Raw genomic sequence first — 25,932 nt, forward strand, 5'->3', positions numbered from 1 at the left:
CCAGTAATCTCTGTATTTGAGAAGGAACAGAGAAATCAAGGCTAGCCTGTGATACACAGTTAGAGTCTTGTCTCAAACAAACAAATAAATGTTATAGATCTATCATCTTACCTGGCTACTGCAATCTTGGATTATAAAGATCGAATCATAGCATAGAGATAGTTGATAAGTTAGTGAGTTGAGAGGGACTGAAATACTATGTAGAGCAGAACCTGGATCCACAATCCACAGGAGAGAATAATAAGCTGTTATTTTGTTAATAGAAAGTTTTAGATACGTCCTACTTACAGTTAAACTCCATCCTAACAGAAATGCACGGTATTTCTCTCTCTCTCTCTCTCTCTCTCTCTCTCTCTCTCTCTCTCTCTCTCTCTCTCTCTCTCTCTCTCTCTCTCTCTGTTTATTTTGGGACAGGAGAAATGCCTTCCTCCAAAAGTACAAAGCTTTCTCAGATACTGGAGAGAGGTGATTCTTATTCACCTCTTGAGACTCATTTCTTTTCCAGGCTTTTTGGTGCTAGTATCAAATATCTTAAAAATATCCTGTTATAGTTTGAAATCCAGAAGCAGTGGTGCATCATTTAGATGTTAATTACATTTAAACTGATGTCACTATAAGCAAAGCACACATCTGGAATATGTGCAAAACATACGGGCATTCATCTACAAGGGGTTATTAATTTTACACTTTCCATCTGGAACCCATGAAGCAGCCATTCTCTAAGATACTAAAGATCCAAGGTCACACCAAAACATACATTTACAGTGAAGACCAAGGTCTAGGGAAGTTTGGAATTAGGGGTTATCAGACCTCAGCAGTTCTGAAAGACAATATTACCCCCTACTCTCTCATTTGCATAGTTAAAGATGTGTGTGTCTAAGAAATTCAAAACATTATGTCTAAAAGCCATTTGGAAAATGACAAGTTCAGAGACTGGGATTTAATCTTCCTATTTTTGTAAGTAACTGCTAATTGTCTTTCCATTATAAGCAAACTAAGTGTCAGAAGACACTAGTGTAAATTAGTTGGGGAGCATCATGCAGGGAAGTTATACTGACCCTGAGTGATCAAGTACTTTGTGGTTTAATATTGGTGTCACACTGACCTGGTGAACAAGAAGTAAGTATGCATGTAAAAGAAAAGCCAAGAAAACAAAAACAAATGCTCATGTGTTAAGACAAATTCTTTTTTGTTCATTTTTTTGAAAACAGAGTCTCTCTATGTTGACATGGCTGTCCTGGAACTGGATCTGTAGACCAGGCTATACTCAATCTCTTTGAGATCCACCTATCTTTGCCTCTTAAGTACTGGGATCAAAGGCATGTGCCACCACCACCCCACCCAGTAAGACAATTTCTAAACATGAGAAGATAGAGTAGAAGTTAAACTTAGCTTGCTTGGACCTCACTCACAAGGGTGGTTTCCACATACAGGTCACCTTTCCAGGTGCTGTCTGGTCTGGATCATGAATGCTTTTCCTTTTAATACCCCAGACTCCTTTACTACACAGGAGAAAGATCCAGAAATGCCCAGGAGTTACACATATCCTAAGAAGGCCCTGTAGCCTATCAGCTAAGGGACTCTGAGGAGGCATGAACTCCACATCAGGATGGAAACCACATTACCTAGTTCTCCTGCTCTATTAGGATGAAGCCACCATCCTGTTACCTTTTCATGAAACAACCCCATTACAATCTTTTCTTTCTTTCCCTTCTTTCTGACTTGCTTATGGCATATGGTTTGCTCAGGATCTCTCCTTATCAGGGTCTTTTTGGGTGAGCTGGGGCACATTTGTGTTTTAGACAAGTGACTTGTCCCTGTGTCCTTGTCTGAAAGTTATAGGCAATCACTGTCCTCCATTCCTGGAGTTGTTCTGAGGTTTAGACAGGACAGTGTGTAGCATGCAGCCAGTGTTTGAGATGCATGAGCCAATTTTATTCAAAGGGCGCCGATGAGTTCAGGGGTCGGGGGCTCTTACTTTCTCCACATCTTTTCCCCCTTATAGTTGCTTTTAGAACAACTTGCAGTTGATCAGAAATCTGCTTGTGGCTTGCTCTGCTTTGCTATTTTGCTTCTCAGTAGGACAGAGCTCAGGGCCTTACAAATGCTAGGGATATGTTCTATTCTGGGCTACCCTCCCTGCCCCTTGACTGCGTTTTATTGATGTTTCTGGTTAGATTGTAAAGTGTTGAGTGACTAGATATCTCAGAGTTCTGGAAATGTTCTGGTTTTAGCTGTGAAAACTCAGATTTAGGGAAACACCCCAGATCAGAAAATCAAGATGGCTGCCACACTACATTGTTTTTTACTTGTAGTTACATCTCCCTGTCTAAGCACCACAGCTGGCATAGAGCGTGCACTCAAGAAGAATTTGATTAAGTGCTCATGAAAGAATGTGTGTGACCTTTTGTTGTTTTTCTTTAGGTAAGTGTTCATAGACCTGGAGGTCAGTTAAAATGTCCTTGCACAGACTTAAGGATACCTTCACCTGAAAACTTGGTTGTGCTGTGTGACATGGTCAAGGGTCACAGTGTGGATATAATTAATGTTGCCAGGAAACTCACTCTGAAATATACAGGTGAACTTGGGCAGTCTAGATAGGACCCTGGTAACCACAAGGCTCTTGTTGGCAGAAAAGAAGCAGTTCAGAGGTAGAGGTGACTGTAGGGACAGAGGGAGGAAGGATGGAATTCTCGCCTTCCTTCTTTGACCTTGGATGTGAAAAAAGGATGACAGTCAAGCAACATAGGCACTTTCTAGAATAACGGGAAAGGAAAAAAATGAGTATGCCATTGGAGTCTCCTACAGGAAGGTATCCATCCGTGTTGCAACATTCCACAGAGACCAATGCTGAGTTACAGAAAGGAGGAAAGAAAGATGTGGTTTATACCGCTGTGCTACCTTGTTACTGCAGCAAGAGCAGACTCATACACACTTCAGAATCTTTTATAACTTGTATCAACTTCTATAAAAGATCCTTGCCCTCAACGCAACAACATCTCCTCAGGAAGGTCCTAGACTTTGGCCTGCAGATGAATAACTCTAGCTCTGACACTGATCTGCCTTCTGACAGAAAGCAAGATGGGGCTTTCAGGATGATTACATGGGAGCTAGGGGTACTCAGAATGACAGGTCTCATGGCTTTATAATACCAGAGTCTTGGATGAAAGTCATGTGTCACCCTCGGAGTATGAGGGGTCAGTTTCTAGCATCAGAGAGCACAAGCCTGGAAAGATAAGAAAAGGTTCCAATCACTTAATTTTAAAAATAAATTCTTGTTTTAGTTAGTATATAAAACAATGGATTTAATTATTTATAAAATTTGTTTATTCAATATTTAATTTATTTAATATTTAATAAATAAATAGTTATTTAATATTTATAAATATTATTATATTTATTTCCGTATACATGTATTATATTTTGCTCATATTTACTTCTATTTATTACCCTTTCTTGGTCCTTTCCCCAACTTCTACAGGTATCCTATCTTCTCTAAAAAGTCCCATTTCTGTTTTCATGCCATGGTGAATTCTATAGCACCTGCAAGTGTTTACAGTTCTGCCACCAATGTGTAAGGCTTCTTTCCCTCCCAACATCTCCCTAGCACTTGTTGCTCATTTCCTAGTCATTCTGACTAGGTTCCAGGTGGCTAAGAATATTGCTTTTTTTTTTTTTCAGATATTTATTAGACATTTTTATTTCTTCCTTTGAGAACTTATCTTTTTAATTCAGTTGCCCATTTATTGACTGGACACTTTAGGTCTTGCTTTAAACTTTTTGAAGTCTTTCTGTACATTGGTTAACCCCCTCCCATTTATATAGTGGCAAAGATTTTTACCCATCCTGTAAGCTGTCTCTTTAGTCTGCTGTGTTTCTGCTGTTGTTTGTGATGCAGAGTACTTTAGTTTTACAGTATCCTGTGCATCAAATTTTGTGATTATTTCCTGAGCTATTGAAGTTCCTTTAAGGAAGATCTTACATGCCTGTTTCTTTAAGTGGTTTTCTAAGCAGTTCCAGAATTTTAGACATTGCACTGAGGCTATTGGTTCATCACAATTTGTGTGGGGTGAGTCTCATTCTCCTATAGGTGGGCATTTAATTTTCTCAGCAGCATTTGTGGAATGTATGTTTTGATCATTTCTGTTGAAAATCAGGTGACTTTACTGCGTGGATTTATTTCTTGGTATTCTATTCTATCCTATCCATCTGTCCTATCCTGTTCTACTGATCCACACATCTGTACGTGTGCTGGTATCATGGTGGGTGGGTGGTTTTTTTTTATTTTTTACTTTTAACTGTGGCTCTGCAGTATAATTTGAAATCAGGTACTGTGGTAGCTCCAGTGCTGTCTTTTGCTTAGGATTGCTTTGTCTAGTCCATGTCTCTTATGACTTTCTACACATTATAGGATTAATTTTTATATTTCTGTGAGGAACATCACTAGAATTTTTGATTTGGATTGCATTGACTCAGTAGGTCACTTCTGGTGATGTCAGTTCTCCTGATCTATAAGCATGAGATCTTTCTTTCCTCTTTCTTTCTTTCTTTCTTTCTTTCTTTCTTTCTTTCTTTCTTTCTTTCTTTCTTTCTTTCTTTCTTTCTTTCTTTCTTTCTTTTAAATTTACTCACTTTACAACCCAATTGCTGCCTCCCTGCCTCCCCTTCAGTTCCCTCTTCCACAGTTCCTCCCTCCACTTCTCTGAGAGGATGGAGGTCCCCCTGGGTGTCTTCCCACCCTATGAGATCTTTTACATCTTCTGGTTTCCTCTTCAGGCTAGTTCTTCTAATGTTTTTACTGTAGGAGTCATGTGCTACCTTGGTTAGGTTCATTCCTAGATATTTTACTTTTAACATCTATAGAGGACAATGGGTTTTTTTTAAGTGACTTTTTTTTATTCATTTCTTTCTCAGTAAGTTTGTTTTCAAAGTATGGAAAAGGAATCAGTTTTTAATACATTGGTTTTGAATCCTACTACTTTGTTGAAAGTGTTTATTAGATCTAAGGATGTTTCTGGTTGAGTCTGTGTTTTTGTTTTGTTTTTTAATTTAAAATTATTCATTTATTAGCAACCCAAACTCTGTCTCTCTCATATCAGTTCCCACCTCACAGAGTCCCTCCCTGTCCACCTTCCCTTCTCCTCTGAGAGAACGCCCTCCATCCCCTAACCCTGGCACATTAAGTCAGATTAGGGACATCCTCTCTCACTGAGGCCTGAAAAGGCAGCCCTATTGGGGAACACATAACACAGTCAGGCCTCTGCTCCAGTTGTTGGGGGACTCACATGGAGACTAAGCTGTACATCTGCTCTATATGTGCAGGGGCTTCATTCTCCTCATTCTCTTGGCCCTCTGGGCCTCTCTACTGTCTCTCTCCATGCCTGATCCCACCTTCCCCCCATTTCCATCCTTATCCTCCTTCCACCCAGTTCCCTCCCTCTGCCTCCTATGACTATTTCATTCCCCTTTCTAAGTGTGATTCAAGCATCCTTGATTGAGCCCTTCTTCCTGTTTAACTTCTTTTGATCTGTAGGTGTATCATGGTTATCCTGTACTTTATGGCTAATATCCACTTATCAGTGAATACATACCATGCATGTCCTTTTGGGTCTGGGTTACCTCACTCAGGATATTTTCTAGTTCCGTCCATTTGCCTGCAAAATTCATGATGTCTTTGTTTTGAATAGCTGAATATAATATTCAATTATGTAAATGAACCACATTTTCTGTTTCCATTCTTCGGTTAAGGGATATCTGAATTGTTTCCATTTTCTCACTATTACAAATAAAGCTGCTATGAATATAGTGTAGTGTGTCCTTGTGGTGTGGTGGAGCATATTTTGGGTATATGCCCAGGAGTGGTATAGCTGGATATTTAGGTTATAACTATTTCTGATTTTCTGAGAAACTGCCAGATTGATTTCCAAAGTAGTTGTACAAGGTTGCAATCCCACTAGCAGTAGAGGAGTGTTCCTCTTTCTCTGCATCCTCACCAGCATGTGCTGTTGCTTGAAATTTTGATTTTAGCCATTTTGATTGGTTTAAGGTGGAATCTCTGGGTCATTTTGATTTGTGTTGATGACTAAGGATGTTGAGCATTTCTTTAAGTGCTTCTTGGCATTCCGAGATTCCTCTGTTGATAATTCTCTGTTTAGTTCTGGACCCCATTTTAAAATTGGGTTATTTGGTTTGTTGGTGTCAACTTCTTGACTTCTTTATTTCAAGTGAGGATCATATCATGTGGATTAGGGATACTTTGTCTTTTTCATTCCTTACTCATACCCACTTTATTTCTTTTTCTTGACTTACTACTTCAGATTTGAAGCCCAGGATGCTGGCTGGTATGACTCAGCAGTTAAGAACACTGGGTGTTCTTTCAGAGGAACCAGGTCTGATTCCTATTATCTACATGGTGACTCATAACCATCTGTTCCAGTGCCCTTTTCTGACCTCCACAAACACATGGCATGCATTTGCTATACATACATACATAAAGGCAAGATAATGATGACAAACGAAAAACAAAAACAAAACAAAAACAAAAACAACAACAAAAACAATCCCCACCAAAAAACTGAACCAAACCACAAACATTTGAAGCACTGTATTGAACAGAGTGGGGAGAATAGACAACCTTATTTTGTTGGTAATTTCAGAGAGAATACTTTCAAGTTTTCTCCATTTGGTATAAAGCTGGCTATAGATTTGTTGTATGTATCCTTTATTATGTTAAGATATTTCTATTCTGTTTCTCTTTCTGACTTTTGCCATGAAGTGTAGTTGAATTTTGTCAAAAGCTTTTTCTGTACTATTGAGATGAGCATGTGATTTCTGTCCCTGAGCTTTTTCTGTACTGTATCACCTTCATTGATTTATATGTTACCCACCCTTGTGTTCCCGGCAAAACAACCCACCAAACAGCCAGCCAAACAAACAAACAAACAAACAGAAAACAAACAAGTACATGTATCATCTTTTTGATGTATTGTTAAATTCCATTTTCTGGTATTTTAGTGAGAATTTTCATGTCTGTGTTCATCAGGGAACTTGATCTAAAATGTTATTATTATTATCATCATCGTTGTTGTTGTTAAGCTCTTATCTAGTTTATGTTTGGGTTAATACTGGCCTTATAAAATGAATTTGGAAGGATTCATTTTCTGCTTTATGGGATGGTTTGAGATGCATTGGTGTTAGCTCATCTTTAAATGTCTCATAGAATTCATCTGAGTGTGTCTGGTCCTGGGGTTTTCTTTGTGCTCACAGATCTGAGGTGAATAATGTACACTAATGATGATTCCTTTGCTTTATATCAGTTGTACTTGTTTTTATCCTCTGGGTTGAATTTTAGGAGCTTAAAACTGTTTTCACCAGGTGTGGTGGCGCATGCCTTTAATTCCAACCCTTGGGAGGCAGAGGCAGGCAGATTTCTGAGTTCGAGGCCAGCCTGGTCTACAGAGTGAGTTCCAGGACAGCCAGGGCTACACAGAGAAACCCTGTCTCGAAAAACAAAAAACAAACAAACAAACAAACTAAAAACTGTTTGCAGGTAACACCACTGATAATTCCTTTATAGCTTTTCTTTATAGCTCCCCCTGTTAGATTTGTGGCCAGTGACAAATGTCTGACATCAGTTGTTTCTGGGGGTGGGGAAGGGCATTATTTTGCTGAGCCTCTCAGCTCAAGGTCTCCCTGGAACCTCTCACTTGCAGGACAGAGAGCAAGCATAAGGAAGATCATTTATATAACTCATCAGAGTAGCTCAGAGATTCCAGTTTCTTGTTCTCTGGTGCACAAGATGTGGCCTGGTGCAAATCCCACAGAGAAGAAGGCAAACAGAATGGCCAGAGCAGGGCTGGTCCACCTAGAGGGACAAGACATCCTTGCTTTATAAGAACTTATGATTCACAACTCTGTGTGTTCAGGTTTCACCGACACATGTTAAGAATGTGTTCTCAAGGAAATCAGGTAAGAGGAACAGAGAAGAACAGAGCTGAAAGAACTGAAGCCCAGAGGCATGTTATTTCACAGCTGTCTATGGACATTGTCAGTCTGGTCCCGTGGATGCTAATAGGCATGGCCTTCAACTATCATAAGACAAGGCAGCATAGCTTCTACATGCTCCCACTGCCAATCACTGACTATAGCCTGATACAGAGGTGTGCACCTGCAGGTCCTTCCCCTACATGAGGGGGCAAAGATGAAACCCCAAAGCAAGCTATGGTGATGTTATTTCTTCATGGAAGTGAAGGCATGGATCCTTTCAGTCCACTGTATGGCACCCATAGGACTGTGAGCTCATACATTGTCAGACTCTGGGTAGGGAGGTCAAACTCCGAGGATTTTATTATTCTCTTGACTTGGTTGTAACCAACAGTGCAAAGCCAAATAGTAAGTAAGACATGTGATCATCTCACTGCGAACACAATTCCCTTTGTTAGAGTACAGTGTCATAGGCTGGAAGAAGAACACACATACACGCACACACACACACACACACACACACACACACACACACACACACACCATCATCACTCTTACGCAGAAACATCAGTAAGTTTAATTGCAATGTAAAAGGGCTGGTTTGACTGCTTTCTTGCCAAGGATTCTGAGATCGAGTGTGAATTTGGGTGGGGCAGGTAGACAATCAATTTATGAGGTCTGTCATTTGTGAATTCTGAGAGAGAAATGGGTGCCGTGATTTGGTCAAGGGCTAGGGAATGGGAGAGTAGAGCCCGGTCAGGTAGATCCCATTCTTGCTTTTCTCTGTTGATCAGAGCTCATCTGGGTGGATTTACCTTATGGTCTGCACCTTTAGCTCAGCTCACTGGTCAAGAAAACCTTGCCTTTTTCTTCTAAAAGAAAAAAAACCTTCTTCCTCCCTTTCCTCTCCCATTTTCTTTTACTTTGGTGCTCATAGGCTTTTATTCTATAAACACTCTGTCGTCTTTGTGACATGGACTCATTCAGGACATGTTTACAGTACTTAATGACATCTCCCTGAGAAATAATGAGAATGCCTTTAAAGGTTGTCTTCTCCCCGTGCGTGCAGCGGGACGGCACGCCAGGCCTGCGAGATGAGAGCCGAGGGTCTGGCAGGGGGAAAATTGACTTAATTTCTTTTCACCACATGAAATGGGGTGTCTGGGAGAGATGACCTAAATGCAGAGCCTAAAAACCAATTAATTCTGAATTGTGAATTTGTGAGCGCATCAAGCTGTGTGCAGAATTTCCGATGAGGCAGACAACGCATACCTGGCTTGTTTGCAAAATGTGAAGATTTTTCCAGCTAAATACACCTAATGGTCTGTTATTAAAGTGCAGCTTCAATCCTATCACACTCCAGCTTGTAGACCTGCAGCGGTTCCTCATGAGATGACAGTTCAGCCCTCAAGCCTGGCTGCTGATGCTGGGTGTTACTGCTCTAGTCTCTCTGGGGTTGGCTGAACCCTTTTCCATAGTCCTTTGTATGCTACTGTTTCTGTTATAAAGTCAGGCCATATACAGCAATCCATATCTTCAGCAGGTAAGGCAATCAGTCCTTGGCATCTTAGGATCAGTGACAAAGGCCTGGTCCACATTCCTTAAGGAGGCCCCTGGTGCTCTGCTGATGTACATTTATTTGGACTTCTCTGCCATGCTATCAACTCGATTCTACCACATCCAGGTTAACTCATTGTGAGTTCCCTGAGTTGGCTTTGCAAGTGGTACCAATTTATGTGTGTGGAACAAAAATGAGTCAAGCATAGCACATATTCCAAGGACCACATAGGAAAATGTGAGGTGTGAATAGAAGTAATTGTCATCACCCAAGGTTAAATTTGGAGACCTTTAATAGAATTATAACTAAAATACTGCAGCACATGAGAGAGAGGGCTAAAATATGGTAAGGTTTTGTGTGTGTGTGTGTGTGTGTGTGTGTGTGTGTGTGTGAGAGAGAGAGAGAGAGAGAGAGAGAGAGAGAGAGAGAGAGAGAGAGAGAGAGAGAGAGGAGAGAGAGAAAGCGAGTGCTGGGTGGAGGGACATGGGTTACTTATGTATGTATGTGGATGGGTGGCATGTATATGAGTTTCATGCTTGCTGGGTGTTGGTATATGTGTTCATGTAATCATGGTTGTGTGTGCGTCCTATCTGTCTGCTCTGTGGTAGGATATGAATTGTGTATGAGTTGTGAGTGTGGTGGGTGGCATTTATGGGATCAGTCAAGTATGTCTGCTGGATGTGGGGAATGTGATTTGTGATTGTGGGTATGAGTTGTTGTGTCTGTGCTGTGTAGTCAGATATAAGATGCATGTTGTTTGTTAGGTGGGCAAATACAAGGCTGTATTTTGAGTTTTATGTGTACTGGGTAGCATACATGAGGCAGTCATCTGTGTGTGTGTGTGCTGCATGGGAAGATGTAGGGCCGTATGTGTGTGAGCTATGTGTGTGCTGTGTGCCCTGTGTGTGTCTTCTGGGTAGCACTGATGAGATTATATTGGCACAGGTTAGGCCCCTAATCCAATATGACAAGATAAAGATACAAAGGTGGAGACCTAGGGATGTATCTGCAAGGAGGGCCAAGAAGGCCAGCAAGCTGCTGAACACTATGGTAAGGGGTGGCACCTACAGGAGGGGTAAGTTATCCTGTACCTGATTCTGAGATTTTGGTCTCCAAGATGGTGAGACACTAAATATATGTTGTTTAAGGCCCAGACATATCAAACCCTTTGATACTGAGAAGCAACTTATCACCTGTAAATTCACACATGAGACTCACACAAGCCAGTCATAATAGAGGAAATCACACACACAAACCTCAGAGTGTTTTAAGTAAGTTTACAGTTTTGTGTGACCCTACACTCTCAGGTATCCTTTGTTGCATACAGCCTGTGGGTCCCAGGTTGAATGTGACTGAAGCCATCTTGCTTGTACCTTGTCACCCCCAGCCCCCGGCAGCTCTTATGAACTCCACAGCCCACAGAAGAAAATCTTTTAACAAAATCAGTCTCTTAACACTTGCAGACTAATGTTAAATTTCAAGTTTCATGGTTTATGTTTTTTTCTACTGCGACTATTTTTTAAAGAACATAAACAGAGAACCAAGCAAGTGTCCAGGTGACTGTGGGGTTTGACTGTGGGGTCGTGGGCTTGTTTTGTTTGTGATAGCTTGCACTGTTTTCACCTGCCAATTCACTGAAGCTCCCCTTTCCCTACCTGACCCAAGGCGCATTCGCCTGGGTCCAGGGTTAAGCTGGATCAAGTCAGCTGGACCATCACCCACACTGTTGTTGCAGACAAATCCTTTCATTCTCTTCTTTTCTTTTGCAGCTTGGTCTTCAGTTTTAAACCCTGCTGACCCTTCTCTGCCTCCTCCCCTCTCGCTTTCTTTTTTGGAGGAAAAAAAAGACAACATTTCAGAGCTCTGCTGAATTTACTCATAAAGACTCAACCAATAAATTCCTAACTCAAAAGATTAAAGACATTTATGTACAACATACAAAAAGAAAAAGTCTTGCTTACATCAGAGCCCCTGTGTTTGCATAGCTTAACCAAACAGAGAATAATGTTTGAAAGATGAAGACTAACACAGACATTTTTTTTGCTTTTTAAAAACGAGGCTCAATTACTCAAAAATGTTGCCTGCTTTGTTGGCTTTACATGCTTTTATCTCGTTTTGATTTATGACTGTCCCTTGTATAGAAGCAGATCTCTGCTTAGCCACCTGTAGACAGGTGTATCTTTTTTAAGCACAGTCCCTGGAGCAGAAATCCATCCATCAACCGCTCACGTGGAGCCAGAGCATTCAGCATCCTTTATCTCTGTGACCCAGTCACTAGGTCTATTTCATTACAAATATTTAATTCTGGGTGGCAGCCATGACCGGAGAAGAGAAAGAAAAAGGGAGAAAAAGCACACAAATTTGGGGCAAAAGGGAAGAAACTAGTATTTATTAGGTGTGTATGTACCGTCCAGAAGCAAAAGGCATACTTCCCAATCTCCTCCTTAACTCCTACCTCTCCTCTCCTCCCATTTTCTTTTTTCCTCTCCCATCTCCTCTCCTCTCCTTCTTTCTCCCCCCTCTCATCTCATCTCTTCCCCCTCCCCTCCCCTCCCCTCTTTCCTCCTCCCCTCCCCTTTCCTCCCCCTCCTGTCTTCTCCTTCCCTCCCCTCCCTTCCCCTCCTTTCTCCTCCCTTCTCTTCCTCATTCTTTTACTTTCTTTTTTTCTCTTCTCATTTTTTGGAAAAATTAAATATGACTTTCAACAAATTACCAAATCCTTAAAAAAAAAAATCTTCCTAAAGGACAGACTCATTAAGTCCTGGCTATTCGCTATTTAAAAAAAAAAATCTAGTTACTACATAACACCAACTTACATGTATGATAAGGTTTTTTTTTCCTGTTATATTACCATTATTTACATTTTAAACACTCTCATTCAAAATACATGGCTTAGAAGACACTGAATTCTGTTGAACAGAACTGTAAATGAATGTCTTAAAAGTCTGGGGAGTAAATCACTGGGCTTATCCCCAATAAAGCTCTTGAATATGGATCCAGGTTCCTGTCTATTCACGAAGGATAATAGTTTAAAAATCAAGGGATCTTTACCCCTTTGTCATATAATTTAAATGCTTTATAAAGATGCATGCTGCCAGGCGTGGTGGTGCACACCATTAATCCCAGCACTTGGGAGGCAGATGCAGGTGGATTTCTGAGTCCGAGGCCAACCTGGTCTACAGAGTGAGTTCCAGGACACAGGGCTACACAGAGAAATCCTGTCTTGAAAAACCAAAACCAAAACAAACAAACAAACAAACAAACAAAAAACAAAAAACAAAAACAAACCAAAACCAAACCAAACCAAACCAAAACAAAACAAAAACAAAAAAACAAACAAACAAAAAAGACATATGCCAAAAGTTTTAAGGGGACATTATCTAGATACTTTCTGAATACTTTCATTGACAAGTAATGCATTATAAGGATGCTAAGCTGTGATGTGGAGGTGTGAGGCATACTAATGGAGTAGCAGGATAAGGCTGGTGTCATCTTGGCATAGTGACTTTAAAGGGAGAATAACCCAGGTGAGGATTCTGAAGGTTGCAGCAGCCAGCAAAATTGTTGGAGGGAAACTAGCTTCTTGGCATTACCAATTTTGAGGCCAAAATACCCATCTTGGCAGAGGTAATTACTTCTAGTAGCTGCTATTCTTAGGTAACATTTGGTATCTTCAGCTTTTCACTGTGAACACCTCCTGGAACCTTCTAGTTTACCCATGGTTTCTTCACATGGGAATTTCTCAAGGACCTCTGCTCATTATCCATATCACATATAAGAGACATACAAGAGTCTGTATAGATTCTGTGTTAAAAGAAAGCAATTGCAACAGGGCTAGCAGATGGTAGATTGAAAGCTCTAGTCCTTCACTAATCCAAGATCAGTGAAACTGGGGCTTACAGTACACTCCACTCTACTCCTCATAGGGGAATAAACAAATGGAGTCTTTCTCCCTGAAGGGCTTGGCAGTGGGATAGGAGACATCCTCTCCAGTGTAGACTACAGCTTCCATTCCCCCACCTCAGATAACACAAACAGGTAAAAATACCTGCCACAGGTTAGTTCTGTACTCTTTCCACAGGGCAGGGCTGGGGACTCTTTCATCTGTGTTGTGTTCACTCATTTTGCCCAGCTGTCTTCTGCATGTAGATGTTAAAATCATCCTGTAGGCAGCTGAGCACAGGTGAAGGATAGCTTTGGGATTCTGTGTGTCTATTCTTCCCTAATGTATTCACCTTAACATAAAGGTGCCTCCCTTAAAAAGATAAGAGTCTGCTTGGGAGATGGTTTACTAATGCTTTTTTTCCTTTCCTCAGTGTGCACACATGGCTCAGCCTTCTGCAAATTTTTGGCCAAGGGAGAAAGCTCAGAGCTTGGCTGATATGCTGGACTCCCCAAAGGTATTTTTCTATGTCTTGATATATGGGACTGTGACCACAGCTCAGTGGCAGAGTACTTGCAAGTCATTCTCAAGACCTTGGTTCCATTTACCCTCCTGCTAGATCCTCTTTCTTTATTTTGAAGCTAAGCTTGATGAAAATTTGGATAATTTTGGGTCTAGAACCTCTTTTCACACTTAAAAACTGCTGGAGAGCTTGTGTTTACACAGGTAACATCTTTTGATACCTACTGGTATTTGTGACATGTAAAATATTTCATTTAAAATTAACAACAAACCCACTAGTTGTGGACATGAGCAATGTACATTTAAACACAAAATAGATTTCCCCAAAATAACTAATTATTACATTAAAAAGTGCAGGTACTTGAATATTTGGCTGAATAAAGATGGCTGAATTCTCTTTCATCTGCCTATATTCATCTGTTGGGTTTGGTTGAAGACAACGAAGGGAATTTCTATGATTGTAGGAAAAGGTTCTGAAATGGCACATTCAGCTTATTGTGAATATTCCCTTTTTTTGCCATCTAAATCTAAGTCTTTGAGTAGTTGCCTTGTGACACACAAAAGACCTCTTAGGCTTATAAGACTTGCTTCATGAGAACAATGTATGTGTTCAGAAATACCACACTAAAACTCATTCATATATGTAGTTAAGCATGCAGTAAATATGTCTGATTAATGCAAGTAGTATGTTTAATTAATTAAAAAATAAGACATTGATTTATTAAAGGAAGAGGTCTGTTTTATTCTGATTATTTTGAAAGCAAAGGTAAGCCATCTTTCCTGTATTAGAATGCCTGTAATGGCTGCATGTGATAGATAGATAGATAGATAGATAGATAGATAGATAGATAGATTAGATAGATAGGCACATGCCTGTAATGCCAGTGTTCAGGAGGCTCAGAAAGGAGTACATGAGTGTAATACTAGGTTGCACATTAATTTTGAGGCCGTGATGGGCTGCATAGGGGAGCACTACCCCAAAGAAGACAAAAATCAAAACAAACCAAGAGTGTCTTAACTGGGTCTCAGTGAACACAGTCCATCCTTCCCTTAACTCTCACCCCATATTTTCAGAATCCTCCTAGGTCTATACCTCCCTCCTCTACGAATTCACTAAGTGTCTGTAAGAGATGGAGGATACTGAAACTGGATGCTTATCATTTAACAGAAAGACGGTCCTCTGAGGCTTTGCTTAGTCTCTTCCTCTCCCTCTGCCTGAATCAAAGGCAGACCAAGTGACATTAGACTTAACTTCTGTCAGATGCTTTATTGCCTGAAATGAGATGTGGAGACAGATGGACAGAGCCAATGCTTCTTTGGCCTGGTCGCCCCACTCTCCTAGCAGTGTATACAATGTCAGGGCAAAGCCTTCAGAACTCAACATTGAGCCAGGTTCTCATTTGGGCAGAAGATCTTGATGCATAGTGGGGACAGGGAAAGGCATGGTCTCCTCATATGAATGAGGGATTCAGGGGGAGCATGAATGGTGTCCCAAAGACATTACAGGTGAATACACTACTCTAGTAAACATGATCGTCGTCTTTCATATGTGCTCTCTGTGTGAGGCAGCTGCTTTCTGAGAGCAACACAATGTGGGTTGGACAGGTGATATTTTCATTCTTCTGGTATTTACCCTCCTTCTTGTTACTGGACTATTGTTTCCAGCCTGTATGACTGTAAATGTGTATCTTTATTAGGGCTCAGAGTTTAGTTACTGCAAGCTAGTAACATGAAGCTGTAGGAAGAGAAATCTATTAACAACATACCTGCCCCACCTCTAAACATTGACATTTTCTGCCATGTGTCACAGAAAACCCAAAACTTTGAGTCTCAGTACAGAGGGTCCTGCTGATTTGATCCCATCTATCCAAGTCCATGGGAAGTTAGTTCAGTACAGTTGCTCCTCACAGGAAGGCTTTGGCAAAGGGCTTGTTGGGTTTATCAGACGCACACACACTCAGCTAAGGCCTCACAGTGCTTTTTCAACAGACCTGAGGCCATCTTTCTTCTTCTAAAGACTCCATAGGCTCTACCTCAGTTTCCATTGTGGACTTTATTCCCCTTGTGGTTTGTTTCTAGAAAACGAATCTCTGTTCATATGCTTTCAGTCTCCAGGACGGTGCCTGTAACTTACCTGAAGAGGAACTGGTAGACAAGTCATCAGAAATCAACTGAAGAATCCTGCCCTGACCCATCAGCTGTCTGCTGCCTCCCAACTCTTGCAGCCTTGGGAGAGGCACATTCACTTGGAAGTGTAATGAACAGGTGTCCATTTACTTTGGATTCAGGCCAAAGAGTCAAGCCAATGTTATTTGTAAGGCACAATCATTTCAAGTTCAGACCCATGAAGATCTTGTACTTTTGTCTGAATTAGAGATGCAACTTAAGCTGTCGTGCTTGGGGACATTACTTCAAGAAAGCTACTTTGGAGGCACAACTCCCTAGGTAAAGAAGAAAGAGTTTCCCGTCTTCCTATGCAGGAATCTGCTGAAATAGCTGACTCTACCCTCAAAGTTTAGAGTTCATGTTCTCTGTGCACTTGGGTCCATATGTTCAAAGTGGCTTGGGAAATAACTTATCAGTAGTTAACATCCCTTACCTATCAGCTGTTTCCAGGAAAAACAGCTAATGTTGAGCAATGGAAGTTGTTTCAACCTACATCTGAAAGGTTGTTTTTGCTGTGTGTTTCTGAGAAAAGGCAAATTGTCAACACCACTGTCCCAGCGAGCACTGATCGATAAGTGTTTCCTAGGAGGAGAACTTCCATGAGAGGTGAAACCAGGGCAGCTTGGAGCTGGAGTTAGCTTTGGAACGTGAACTATGAGAATGGGGGTGGTTTTGCTTCATTCTTCATGTGTACTTTTTTTGCTAGAGACCATCTATTTGCTAAGAAACAGGATTAAGAACTTTGTGCAGGAAGTCCATGGGGCACACTCCTGTCCCAACCTTAAGTGTCAGGGAGGAGAGCAAGGAAGGATTCTGGGAAGAGGTAAGTTCTGCATTGAGTCCTTGAAGGATGCATTTCAGTCAATGCATCGGTCAGTGCCCTGAACCAATGTTCCCTAAAGAACATCAAGAAACAAATATCACACAATCCCAGTACCCAGGACACAAGAAGGAAGAGGAGGAGGAGAAAGGGAAGAAGGAGGAGGAGGAGGAGGGGGAGAAGGAGAAAAGGGAAGAAGAAAGAAAGGAAGTAACAAAGGTATAGGGGAATAAGTTTATTTAGAATATTAATTTAGGAAGCACCAGAAAGATGGGGAATAGGGATGGGAAGAGAGGGGGGAGAAAGGGAAAAGGAAGAAAGGTTAAGAAATAATCTGGAAGAGGCAACAGAAGAAAACAGAGAGGATAGGAGGGAAAGAGAGGAACAGGGAAGTAGACAGGAGTGGAAGGAAGGAAGAGGAAAGGCAAATCAACCAGTGGAGAATTTGTCCATCACGGAACCACTGGGGACGATCTGGGCTCTGTCCTTCTGGGGGCCTTTAGGAGTACCTTTGCCAAGCTTCACTTCCCACGGAGAGGGAAGTAAGCATTGTCCAATCCCCTTTCCCTCTGATTAACTTCCAGTCTACATTGTTCCTAAGGTGCTCTTTTCTGAAATCCATATGTGTACTACAAACAGGCCTAGCTCTGAAGAGAGGTGTCAGTGAAGGTTTGGGTGTCAAATAGTGAGATGACACTGTGCCAACTCCAGGCCTTCTAGGTATCTTAGCCCTTCCTTACCATTGTGGTACTAGTCCTGAGACTCAAGGTATGGCCATGCCCACAATAATGTATGTGTGTGTGTGTGTGTGTGTGTGTGTGTGTGTGAGAGAGAGAGAGAGAGAGAGAGAGAGAGAGAGAGAGAGAGAGAGAGTGAGAGAGAGAGAATTGGGCTTGTCTTCTCTAACATGGAGTGTTATAAATGCATCTTTTCACTTGATTGCACCCAAACTTCCTCTGAGCTTGCCCACTTTCCTATCTTTGCCAGAGAAGGAACAGCCAATTTCCGTGCAGCTGAGTAAATTTAGTAGACTGCATAGCAGTTTTTTTTTCTTTTATGAGAGTCTAGGATTTAGTGGGTCACAGTATTTGACCAGAAAGGAAAGCCCTTCTTGTCCTCTTGGCATCATCAAGCTGGGCTAGCTAAGTGCAAAGTCCTTATCGGAGGGGACCGACATTAGAAAATGAAATAACACTAGGGTCACTCACTCTCCTGGCTGGAGCTGAGCACCTTTGTCCTACTGAGCTCAGGACTCTGGATCTGTAAACATTCAGTACCACAGTCCCAGGGCCAACGAAGGCTACTGAAGCTGTGATCAGAGAACACATCAGGACAGTCGAGCTGGCAGGGGTGGAGTGAGGCCCAGTGGCTTGTCATTCTTTCCTGTCCTCTCCCTGACATAGGGACTCCTTCTCACATCCCTTCCTTTTCCCCTTGGAACCTGGCCTGTCTGCTTGTGCCCTCCGTGACTTTCCCATCCACTTTGAACACAGCTCAGAGCGATTCCTCTGCACACCCACTCTGTTGATAAGTGTGTGTCCCTGTGACACACTTTCTACACAAGTTAGAGAAGTGATAGCAAAGACTGGACACAGCTATGCTTTGTAAGCAGTATGGAGTCTGACTTTAGAAGCAGGATCATAGTCATTTTTTTTTTTTTTGAGGCAGGGTTTCTCTGTGTAGCCCTGGCTGTCCTGGAACTCACTCTGTAGACCAGGCTGGCCTCAAACTCAGAAATCCACCTGCCTCTGCCTCCCGAGTGCTGGGATTAAAAGCTGTATTTTCTATGTAAAAATAATCTTTCCACAAGAACCCTTGTTTTCTAGACCAGAAGGGAAAAAAAATCCTGGAAATTATTTTTTAAATCTCAGAAGAAATTACTGGCCAGGTTTCCAAGGCTCAGGCTGTTCTTTTTTTTTTTTTTTAAAGATTTATTTATTTACGGATGGTTGTGAGCCACCATGTGGTTGCTGGGATTTGAACTCTGGACCTTCGGAAGAGCAGTCGGGTGCTCTTACCCACTGAGCCATCTCACCAGCCCCCAGGCTGTTCTTATGCAGAATAAAAACTTAAAGATTAAATCAGTCAGCCCAGTTCACAGTAAAACTCCTGTCCTGTCCTAGGATGGAGTCCACTTCACTAAGTTTGGGCATGCTGTGCACATTAGAATATATATGTGTCTATAGAACTCGCTACTGTGTGGGCTCCATGATTCTGTGGACCAGAAGCATCTCTGTTATTCACTTATTCTGTGTGGCTGTCTAGCACTTACTCATTCAGGTATCACTGGAGTTGGGCCCTACTGTCCCTGGTAAGTGGTCCTAATCAGCTCAGTGTGACAACCTCTGTGAATTTCCCAGTATGTCTATGGGTGAACAAGGAGCGAGGATAGTGATGCTCTTTTCTGGGCTGCAGGGAGGGAACAGAGGGCCCTGAAGTCTGGGCAGGTCTAAGAACTACTAGGAACCAAGCCCAGTGGGTGGGCTAGGTGCTGATAAATAAGATTCAGAATCCAGCAGCTCCAAGCTTCTGGAACATAAGCCAAGCCTGCAGGCCTTTTCTGTAGCTCCCCAGTCCGTATCTAGGACCTTTCCTTAGGATTAAATGAAACTTAAACCTGCTAAATAAACACAGGCACAAAGAAAAATCATTGGAGTCGTTCACCTGCTATCAATCATCACTGCCAGGGTGTTCCTTGTCTTGACAGCTTACTGTAGGGAGGGAGCCCTGGGCTCCCAAGAACAAAAGCAGGAGAGAAAGAAAGAAAAATAGCAACGAAGGAGATTTACCCTGCAGGCTCAGGAAGGAAATTAATTGAAGAGAAACAGCAACAGGAAGACCTATTCCAAATCAGGCCGGTGGTTGCTATGGTAGACTTCACAATGAGTTCTGTTTTCTCTGTTTACTTCACTAATAATCGTAACATTATCATCATTCTCATTATTATTGAAAAGCCTTGGGAGATGGTCAGTTGCTAAACTGTGTGCCCAGCAAGCCCAAGGACCTGAGTTTGGTCCTCAAAGCCTCTGCAAAAGCCAAGAGCATGACATACGCATATGTTCCCAGGCATAAGACACTCCTGAGTGACTAAGTGCTGGCCAGCCATATAGAATAAAGTGCATAACAGAGATGTTTCCGGTCCACAGGACCATGGAGCCCACACAGTAAGTAGCTAATTCTATAGACATATTCTAATGTCCAGAACATATGCAAACTTAGTGGGGAGAGAAATACAGGAAGACTCCTGGATCTCACTGGACAGCCATTCTAGCCAAATTGGTGAAACCCAGGTTTAGTGAAAGACCCTATCTCAAAAAAATAATGGAGAGAATGATTGAGAAAGACATACTGATCTCTCACCTACATACACACACATACACACACACACACACAGACACACACACAAAAAAAATATACAGGCAATTGACTTACTTAGTCTTCTCTATGGTAAACATTATACCTAATACCTCATTCATTCATTTGTTCATTCATTAATTCATTAATTTGCTCACTCAGTCAACAATGTATCTGAGGCACTGGAACACAGGGGTAAAAGAGGTTGAGACCCTACCAAATCAAGAAAACATGTAACTTAAAATTAAATGCACAAATATATAAAATATTAGAGAACAATATGTGCTATGGAGTAGATTATGCCCAGTAGGTGGATGAGTTTGGGAGTTGAAAGACTGCTTATGACATCAGGTAAGAGGAGGCCTCTCTAGGCACTAATGCTCAGCTCTAAGCAGGAGCTATGACTGACTGGCACAGGTCAGGTGTTTCCTAGCCCTGTGGTAACTTGCATGTGGCAGAGCAGAGATCTACCAGAATGACTGCAGACTGAGCTGCCATATGTTTTACCCATGGAGAGTTAGAAAATAGAAGAGTGCAGTGATCAGGTCTGCCATATGGGACAAAGCACTCTGAAGGCTGATTAGCACCAAAATAAAGCACTTTCTAAAGCCAATATCCTGTTGTCCCTATATTCTCGTACCTTTTTCATGAATTTGACAGATGTATACAAAAGAAATATGCAGCCTGACCCTCAACAAGATTCAGCCATGAGTGTCTCCCCAGCGCTGTAAACCAACATTCCATAGAAGCCTTATGTTCAGGAATATGAAAAAGCAGGCTATGCTGACCGAGTCAAGTGTCATCCAACCTTCTAGGACAATTCTTAACTAGAGCCACAGACTCAACTCTCCACTGGCCAAAATAGTGCTTGACTCTTGCTTCTTTATTCCCTCTGTGGGTGTCCTGAGCTAGGAAGTAGGCAATCCTGGGTGTGTGCGTATGTCTTCTTCCAGTTCCTAGCGCCTCTGCTCTGACATCTCATTCACTATTAAGTACTTTCTGTCAGTGGCTTTCAAAAAATGGACATATACGTAGGGATGAAATTGGGAAGCAAATAACAATGAAATGGAGAATTGCCCTAGAGGACAGGGATCCTTAGGAATGAATGGAGCTGACAATGAGAATTTGGGTTTCCCTGGGGTGTGTGACAGAGCTTTAATGTGACTGAGCCTTCATTTGCCAGGCTGAGAAACAGACCCTGGCATTAGCCTTTGTGATCTCTGCCTTTCAGCTTCTAGGCAGCTGTAGCACATGGCTTTCATTCTAGAATGAGCTACTCAATCAAAAGTAAAATGTGCTCTCTGATATTGAACCTAATATCTCCAACTCATCCAAACCAGTATTATTTGTGCAGGCAAAGCGGAAGTGGAAAGAAACCCAAACGCACACAAAGCCAGGCGAAGGTCAGCACTGATTATATCAGGCTGGCAATTTAACACTAGCTCTGCACTTTGCAAAGCATCGACACTATTTGCCTCTTTCGAAAGTTCATATTTGAGAATAACCAAGTTTGCGCATGAGTGAGATGGAAATTTGTGTCTGGAAGAGGTCTGTGTGGTATCATTTGGACCAAGTAGACCATAGTTTATAAGAAGAGCTCAAAATGTGAATGCATTTATTGCAACACCCATATGTATGTATGTATGTATGTATGTATATAAAAATTTATCATGAATATAATTTAATTTTTTATTTTAAACACATTCATTACATTTTGTGTGTGTGTGTGTGTGTGCACGCGCGTGTTGGTTCTTTCCTTCCCCTGTCGAGTCCCAGGATTATTTTTAGGTCAGGTCACCGGGTTTAATGGCAAACAGCTTTACCCACTAACCCATCTTGCTGACCCAAACTGATTTTTTAAATGGGGAGAGTATCTATTTTCTTCCAACATCCCAATGGGGTTTGTTTGTGCTCTTCTTAGGGTGCAAGTCAGTTGGATATCTAAAGGGATTATAGAATATAGAACAGACACAGGATTGTAGAGAGAACAGAAGCTGATCCAGGAGATGCAGAGAACAAATGAAGCCAGAGGTAAATTTCTCTTTGGTGCCATTTCAGCAGTAAGGTCCTGAGGCATGTGCATCTTGTTGTAGGATACATTGGTGGTGGGGGTTCCATTCAGAAGTAAGCTTCCTACTTAGAGGCTGATCACAGTGCTAAGAGAGTCCCACCTCTGTCTTTCTCTGGTGTCAGGGACCAGTAAGCCATCCTGGGATCCTCTACTGTCTCTGATGTTGATCCATCTGATCCAGAGGCCTGTGTGCCATCTTTTTCATACACCTGAGCTGCAGGAGAAAGGGAGGTCTCCCAAGAGCTGGGGCCATATTGCTTCATCTTTGCTTTCAAATAAAGAGGCAACATTGGCCATGGTTGTCCTGTTTTCCTTCAGACAGACCAGATAAATGGTGTCTCTTGTGAAGGTAGAGATCAGTTAAGCACACTGCCTCTACTCACATTTGGGGGTGCTTTAATCATAGTTGTAGCCAACTTAGTATGGTATTTCTTTCATTGTGAGGTGCCATAGAGTTCCAGGAAGAGTGAAAAAAGGAAAGGAATGTGAATGTACTGCCCAGCTTTCAAGGGATTCAGATGAGGGTCAGCAAATGTCTGTGGGTTTGATATGAAGCCCACTCTTAAAACTCTTCATACTGTTGTAGAGAGATTTTAATCCACCAACATGGCTACTCTGGCTGGAATATTGATGTGCCTTTAGCATCTTTAATCCCTCTGAATACAGGTAGTGTTAGTATTTGCCTTTAACCCCAAACAATGAAGGTAAAGTTATTTTGTAGAAGGAAGCACCCATGTTTGAACGTGATGTCTAATCGAGAGGCAGATAAAGTGATGAATCAGAGAAAGATTTGAGAGACTAACATATGCCCAACTTTCAGGAGAACAGAAAGAAATGAGAGACTACTTAAGAGAGACCAGCACAGTGAGAGAAAAGGAGAGACAGCAATTTTTAGCAGGACAGTTATACAGAAATAGGGAGAGAGAGAGAGAGAGAGAGAGAGAGAGAGAGAGAGAGAGAGAGAGAGAGAAAACAAGCCAGACACAGGTGAAAACAGAACAATCCAGAGAATGAGAGGGAGTAAGAGATTAGAACATATTGTAAAGGCTAGTATGAGGCTAAACAGCAATTCAGGAGAATCTGAGAGAAGCCATATTGATGGAGAGGAGCTTGGGCCAGAACAGCTGAGTCATACCAACAATCCAGAGATCAAAAAGAGCTAGTAAGGGTTGAGCATATTCAGCAGCAAGTCTCAGAGGCTGAAAACATTGTAGGCCTAGATTAGATTGTATGGAGGCTAAAAGTTCCCAGGACTAGGCCTAGGTTAAAAGACAGAGACAGCAAACCTGGGAGATGACAATTACATTAGGAGAGTAAAAGTTACTTTCACAAGCCGTAATGGGGATTTTAAAGGATGCAGCAATGGGATATGAGGCCAGAATTTTCACCTGGGTCAAAACTGATTTGCACATGCTTTGACTCCATCTTCAGAACCACACTAAATAGTATTTGAAAGTCTCTTTACAACTGAGACTCAGAGCCATGCCACCTGTCACTGGAGTACCAGTGCAGGTGGGACCCTTTAGGGACGAGCCTGAACACCTGCGGAGGGACAGAGTGTGTTCTCTGATGGCATGCCACAGAGAGATGTACAGACAGAAGTTTTCAGAAGACCTCGTATTTATTTGCACTTTGTAAACCCCAAAGATGAACTATAAGTCACAGGGGTGCCAGTCATGAAGAGATGGTTATGGTTAATTGTCAATTTGACAGACTCTAAAATCTCATGAGAGATGAATTTCTGAGCATGCTTTCAGGGAATTATCCTGATTATGTTACATGTTAATTGAGGTGTGAAAGACCTGCCCCTGTGGATACACTATTGCCTGGGTGGGATCCTTGATTGTACAAACAGAGTTGAGCAATGGCCTGTGTTTATTGCTCTCTGCTTCCTGATTGCGGATACAATGTACTCCAGCTGTTTCAAGTTTTTGCTGCCTTGGCTTTCCCAGCATGATGGAGCGTTCCCTGGAAATGTGAGCCAGAATAAATCCTTTCTCCCTTAAATTGCTTGGCATGGTGTTTTTATCACAACAACAGCAAACGAAACCAAGGCAGATGTTAAACCAAGAGAGATGTTGAGGTACACGTGGCTGACCAAGGGAGTAAATGAGACCTGGAGTAAAATGAAAGACAGAACTGCCAGATCTTTCTCCTTTTCCTTTAACACCATTATTCCCCCAGTGAGCTTTGTATGCCTCATTTCCCAGTAAGGGCTGGTAGGAAACCACCTGAGAGAGGAACAGGAGTGATGAAAATCTTCTATATAAGGCCAGTGGAATGGGCCAAAGGGAGTCTTTGAGGCCCCTAAGCTCATTTTAAAGACTTGCCTGTCTTTATAAACTGCTTTAAGTGCCTATAGGTTAGTCTGATCAGAGGAAGCCCCAGTCTGCTTTAGAGACTTCCTAATGAGACTCCATTAAACCTTGGACTTGGTGGGAGTCGATGCTTTTCACTTTGTTCTGTCTGCTCACCATTTTCTTTTTGCTTTGAAATCACAGGTAGTCCCTAAACCTTAGTCTTACCTAATTATCCAGTCTTTGTGTTTTCTCCCTGACATTTACCCCTTTGTTTCCTTTCCTGTTAGCTGATTGGCAGTATTAAAGCTGGGTACAGTAGAGAATCCTCCCCAGTAGGTTTTTAGTGGAGGAGATTCACAGAGCCAAGTTCTAGCACATAGATCCTCGAAAACAGAGATTCAAGCCTCTGTTTTTCCGCATGAGGTCCTAAACTCCTGAGTCCTTAGCCAGATGAAGATTCACTTGGATCATTGCACTCAACTTGGGACCTTTCATGGGTAACTCACCTGGCCTGCCTCTTAAAAATACACTAAGGCCTCAAAGCTGGCGAGTTTATGAGAAAATGGCTCCTTGGGTGGTATAGGTTTTCCTTCACCCCTGCAGACTATCATCGATGTTGTTAACCTGCGCTTACATCTCTCTTATTGGTCACACGTGTTGCATCCTGGGTCATGTGGGACACACTTCTCTAATGGAGCAGAACTTGTTCCTGAGTTCCTCTGAAGAGAAGCAGGCTGAAATGTATTTTGCCTTTTCACCCTGAGCATCAAGGGGTGGGGAAGACTTGAAAGGGCTGTGTTAGAGCCTTGGAGACATAAGACAGCTTCTAAGCTGACAGGCCACCAGGACGGCATGGCTTTTAATTTGACCCAACAATGTAGTCATTACTTGCCTGTGAGAACAAAGAATAGTTTCCCCCTAAAGAATGTCAAGAGATCAGAAGGCCACACCCAGCCCCAGACTCTTCCCCATCCCATATCTCACTAGACTAGAGATAGATGCTCAGTTCTTCCCACAAAGAGTGGGGAGGGGGAGACCGTCATGAAATGTTTTTCTCCTTTCCTCCTGAAGAAAATCATAACCCTCCCTTGCAGCTCTTGCTAGATTGAAAGGCAAAGAGGCATTCAGTTTGTTGACGTATAAGAAAACCTGCATTCATGCAGGCACAGAGTGGGCCTGTTTATTACCTCAGCTCTCACTCCCTTCAGAACATTTTGTGGACCAAAACATGAATGCAAAGCTGTATCAGTTACACTCCTAGCCGTGGGTTTTTCT

General features: G+C 42.0%; 1 long non-coding RNA gene across 5 annotated transcripts in view; it reads left to right on the forward strand.

Moving 5' to 3' along the window:
* LOC147005788 (uncharacterized) overlaps positions 1-24,364 on the forward strand; it is a 105,533-nt gene extending 81,169 nt beyond the window's left edge. For all 5 annotated transcript variants that reach the window (XR_015046061.1, XR_015046057.1, XR_015046063.1 and 2 more), the window contains 2 exons: positions 13,858-13,941; positions 16,055-24,364. This is a non-coding gene — a long non-coding RNA (uncharacterized LOC147005788). The remainder of the gene's footprint in view (positions 1-13,857; positions 13,942-16,054) is intronic.
* Positions 24,365-25,932: the final 1,568 nt, after the last annotated feature.

Source organism: Mus caroli, unplaced genomic scaffold (genome assembly GCF_978045245.1).
Source record: "Mus caroli unplaced genomic scaffold, Mus_caroli_1 scaffold_2, whole genome shotgun sequence".
Lineage (NCBI taxonomy): Eukaryota > Metazoa > Chordata > Mammalia > Rodentia > Muridae > Mus > Mus caroli.